General features: G+C 44.1%; 1 long non-coding RNA gene across 1 annotated transcript; it reads right to left on the reverse strand.

Moving 5' to 3' along the window:
- Positions 1-272: 272 nt before the first annotated feature.
- Positions 273-3,581, reverse strand: LOC138988290 (uncharacterized). Its single transcript, XR_011464604.1, has 3 exons — positions 3,447-3,581; positions 2,368-2,435; positions 273-1,668 (listed from the first exon to the last, which is right to left on the reverse strand). It is a non-coding gene; the product is annotated as an uncharacterized lncRNA (long non-coding RNA).
- Positions 3,582-5,482: the final 1,901 nt, after the last annotated feature.

The raw sequence follows: 5,482 nt of genomic DNA on the forward strand, positions 1-5,482 counted from the left end.
TAATGGATACTTAGGTTGCTTCCATATCTTGGCTATTGTTAATAATGCTGCCATAAATATTAGGGTGCTTTCATCTTTTCAAATTAGAGATTTTTATAACTAGCTTTTGGATTAAATATTGACCAACTTTATTATTTGTTTATTTGTTCAATGAATGCATCGTTCATTCAGCTAACACTCGGTCAGGGCTTACTTCAGTGATCTGTCATCAAAGGACCTGAACTCTCTGCACCACAAATTTCACAAATGAGCTGTTAGATTCTGGTCAGAACATACGTTTTATTTTGATACAGATGAGAGCATTTGTGATTACAGTGATGTGTGGTCTCTAAAGTTGAATGGGTCCTGTTGATGGAGAGTGGGACAAAAACTTGCTACAAGGGACAGCAACTAAGAGGAACAGTAGAGTCGGTGGCCTGAGAGACCATTTCTGGGTCACAGAAGATCTTTGAGAGGATATGAAAAAGTATGATCAGGGCTGGAAACAATTTTTCTTCATCAGCAATACTGTTCTGAAGGGTGACCAAGTGAAGAATGCAACAACTGAGTTTTATAGACTTTATAAAGATTGTTCTCCTTTGGGAGTGATCTTGGTAATTTGCTGCTAACTTCTTCAGCTCACAGTCTAAGCTATACACAGATAATTATAACGAAGAGGAGTTAAAAAAATGTTGGGGTTGGAGAATAGGGGAAGTTTATTTTTAAGTCACAAAAGGGCAGAAAGGGAAATTCAGGGATGTGATCAAGGTTAGCAAAGTCCGTTCTGGGCTGAGAAAATGCCAGACTGGTGGCAGATGGTTAACATAAACAAGAACCTTGCCTTCTCCCCTATTCGTTTACGTACCTTTTCAAATCATTGATGTGGATAGAAAAGGATTAATGTGCATTCTCGTCTTAAAATAGTTTATTATTGTACTTAATAATTTAGTGCTCCAGTTGTACCAGTTGCAGGCCAGTGGGGCCTCTCTGACCTGTTGCTTAGGTTCTGGCACCATGCTGCAGTTAGTTCCCCCTTCCATGAAAGAATACCGAGTGCTTGTGTAGATCACAGGGCCACAGTAGATGCTATGCTTTCCAGACTCCCTTGCAGCCAGAAATGACCATACGACTCGGTTCAGGCCAATAGCACGTGAACAAAAGTTACGTGAGCCACTTCTGAGCCATCTCTTTAGAGACAAAGCCACTTCCTCATGCCCTCTCTTCACCAGACATGAAGGCAAGCCCACTTCACGTCCGTGGATGATGGTAATACCCCAGGAGATGGGGAAGTAACAGGATGTTACAGGATGTGAGGAGCCTGGATCCCAGAATGGGAGCAGCCCTGCCTTAACAGCTCTGTGCCACTCACTGCTGGACTGCTTCAGGAGAAAATTTTTAATTTAAGGCTATCTATTTTATTCTTTCTTTGTTACAGCAGCTTCACTTGAAGTCTATCGCAGTTCTCAAAGACACAGTGATGTTAAACTGCAGGGTATGTTCAGAGAAAGCGTCGTGACTGGAGTGTGGTTAGGGAGTGGTGGGAGGTGGGGCAGAAAAGGCAGGACTTAGTATAGTTTCGTGTCAGGAAATCATGGATGGGCTTGTGTCTCACGACAGAGGACGTGATGGGCTGGGAAGGGTCCATCTTGGTCTTAGTTGTGAGGTCTGTCCTCTTCTCCATAGAGAATCCTGCCTCCAAAACAAACAGCAAATGACACTCAGCACCGGCCTCTCACAGCCTGGATCCTGAAACACTGGCCACACATTGTCATACACCACGCCCCTGCTCTTCCTCCAGACCTCCCAACTTCTCATTTTGTGATTTATCTTTGAGTCAATACCTTTATCTTGCCCCCTGAATTTCCTCTGTGAACAAGCTGTGCGGTCTACATCTTGCCTTGTGCCCTGCCCTCTGCAGAGACCCCCACTGAATACACGCCAGACCCGGGGCCACACTTCAGTGGAGCACTGCAGAAACTTACCACCTTTTTGTCAAATCTTACAGGAAAAATTAATGGGAGAATTTCTCCATCCATGTTCAATTTTGCTGCTCTCTTGTTAATGAATTCTCCTATGTTTACTTCCTACTGGCTGTGGTTGACAATTTGGAAAATTACTTTAGAAAAAATATGGATTTTAAAAGTCTTATTTCCAATATTCAGGAAAACAGCACTTTTTTTTTTTTTTAACTTTCGTTTCAAACTCTTTGACCATTCCAGTCCCAAGAATCTTCTACATACAATCAGAATTCCTTTGTTTGGTGAGGTTGAATGTCAGCTTTCTGTGTTCCTGCAAAGTTAAACATTCATCGTAGCCCCAGATCATTGCTAAGTCCATTTCCCCTGGTAGATTTGCTCTCTACCCCATCCTTTCCCCTGGGAGACTGACCTGTGTAGACCGCATTAATAGGCTCCCTTGCCCACCAGCTACCAGGAGGATTCAGACAATTGGAGACCCTGGAGGGAGACCAGAGGTTGTAAGGAAAGTGCGATCGAGGTGTCTGTCCTCTATGGTCCCTCCCTTCTGGGTTGCGAAGGGTTGGCTGCAGAGTTGGGTGCATCCCCTTGCCAGAGCACACGGCAGCTCTGAGACGGCCAGACCAGGTCTCAACACAGCTCTTCTCTACGTAAATGATCCCTCCCTTCTGTTTTGTTTTCTAATAGCATGGGCTCCTCACCGCTGCTTTCTTGCCTGGAAAACCCCAGGGACGGGGGAGCCTGGTGGGCTGCCATCTCTGGGGTCGCACAGAGTCGGATATGACTAAAGCGACTTAGCAACTCAGCAGCAGCATCTTCCCTCACTGGTTTCTCTGACTCTGCCCTTCACTTCTGTAAATACCCTTATTACACTGTCCTCAGGGATCTAGTTTCACTGTACCATCTGTTTCCTGCTAGAAAGCTGACTGAAACAGTGATTAAACTAGGGTTGTCTATAACACACCATAGTACATGTTCACTGAGAGGGGGCTAGTGCCTTAGATGTGCTCACTGGGTCTAAATTATCTGATTCTAACCAGTGCCCCAAGTTCAGCTCATATATTTTTGGTTATTTCTTCAGGTCAAAGGATTAGTTCATCCAGCCTACTGTGGGCGTGGCCTGAGAACACATGCTGCTACAGACACAGGGAGCAAATGTCTCTCTTCCCCATAGAGTTCTCTTTCCCCAGGAACTTTGTTCTTTCTCTCTCCCTCCTTGCCTCTTTTATCCATTCATCCACCCATCCATCCATCCATACACCCATCCACCCACCCAGTCACCCACCCAGTCACCCATCCACCCACCCATCCATCCATCTCTGTGTGTGTACAAACACATACATACATGTGTAAATATAGAATTCCTTTTTCTGAGGCACTTGAAGGTAAATTACATATGGTGTTTTCCCTTTAAATATTTCAGTGTGTATTACCTAAGAATAGAATATTTTCTTACATAACCGTGGTACAGTATCAACTTCATAAACTTACATTGATGTAATCTTTCATCTAATCTGGCAGCTGTATCCTGATTTTGTCAGTCAATCTAATAATGTTCTTTCCAGCACTTCATTCTCCTCCACAGGATTCAGTGCAGGGTTGGGTACTGCATTTTGTTGTCATGATCTTTTGGTCTCCTTTAGCCTGAACAGTATCATAGCCTTTTGTCGTCTTTTATGACATTGACATTTGAGAAACAGTCTCCCCTCCCATCCACGCACCGTTCTTTTTAAAAATAGAACAGTCATCATGTTGTGTTTGCCTGATGCTTCTTGGTGATTTTACTGGGGTTATGCATTGCTGGCCACGATGCTGCACTGGTGAAGTTGTGTCCTTCACGGGCTAATGTGTTAGGAGACGCACACTATTCACTGGCGGAGGTAATTCTGATCTCTGCTACATAATTATTAGGTTTTATTTTCTCCCTTGAATGCATAAGCAGTTCACGAGGAGACACTTTAACACATACAAGTGTCCTGCTCTTCATCAAAACCTCCCCCTGGATTGAAAATCCATGGGTGCTTCTTGCTGATCTACTCTCCACTCTGTGGCTGTACAATGATAATGTTCCCTCTCCAGCTCTCCCCGCACACTGGCTGTTTGGCCCTCAGCTTTCAACTGTAAGCAGAGTAACCTTCTCCTCTATTTATGCATATGTCTTTTAAAATCAGTGATATGGATTGATTTTTCAATCCCGTTTTCCAAGAGTTTATTATTGTACTTAATGTGCAGGTGCTCCAGTTGTACCATTGCGAAGACTTTGAGCTGCTTCCCAAGTCCTTGTAACATGCCCCATTATCTTTTGTGCGCACTTCCTTTCTTTCTTTCTGGCTTAACATGTTCCAGGCTCGTCTTGTACTGACCCTGCCCTGGTCTTCGAATCAGCCATTTTTCTGAGTAGTCCTCGTCAGTATTTGTGAGGAGTAGGAGACACCACTATCTGGACCCTGCGTGTGCTTACTGTTGCTGCTGGAGTGTATCCCCTTTTTGATACTTTCATTAGGGAGAACTGGGAAATACAAGCAAGAATATGCACTATGCATACATATACACACACATTAGTACCCATACATGCATACCTAAAGGTGTATATACATTTTTCACGTATCTGTTTCAGAAATTCTGGAGTTAGCACACAAAGTTGTGGAGTCCAAAGCCTGCAGGGCAGGCTGGTGGGCTAGAGGCCCAGCAAAGAGCTGATGTCACAACTCCAGTCAGAATTCCTTTGCCATTGGGGAACCTCAGTCATTTTCTCTTATGGCCTTCAACTGATTGGATGAGGCCCACCTACATTCAGGAGAGTAATCTGCTTTCTCAAATTCTACTGATTTAAATAGTAATCATTAATCTCATCTAAAAAAACACCTTCATAGTGACATCTAGACTAGTATTTTATTTGACCAAATATCTGGGTACTGTGGCCTAGCCAAGTTGGCACATAGAACTATCATACTTACTGTGCTGTGTGCTAAACACACTGGGGAAGTCCCTTTTGGGAGAAGGCGATGGGGAGGTGGCCTTTCAGGGCCCTCAAGAGGTGGTTCCCACCGATACATCTCCTGGCTCCTTTTCCAGTGCTCAGGTTGGGGACCAGGACACAAGCTGGAGAAGTGCTTTCAAATCCTCCCCTCCCTCTACACTATACACTTCCTCTTAGCCAAATAAGGCAAAGAAATACATACTTCTTTTTTTTTCTTAAGTTCGGAGATGGAGAGTCGCTGCTGATATGAAGGGTTCCCTAGGAAATTTTATCTCAAAGTACATGGTCACAGTACTCCTCAGATAAATGCGTCTCTCTTGGGTCAGGAACAATGTTCCAGATAACTGGGTCTCCCATGGCCCAGGTTCACGCCTATCTGTTTTGTGCTGCTGTGTCAGTTTTGATTCAATAGAAGCATTTCATTCTGCAGAGACAGTGGGTAGCAACTGTTTGATCCTTGACCAGAGATAACCCTGGAGAGGGTCTGTCTTACATGCTGGGAAAGTTAAGCGAAACAGCTTTTGCAGAATCCTTGAGAGAGAAAAGG

The sequence above is a fragment of the Bos mutus genome, chromosome 6 (assembly GCF_027580195.1).
Source record: "Bos mutus isolate GX-2022 chromosome 6, NWIPB_WYAK_1.1, whole genome shotgun sequence".
NCBI lineage: Eukaryota > Metazoa > Chordata > Mammalia > Artiodactyla > Bovidae > Bos > Bos mutus.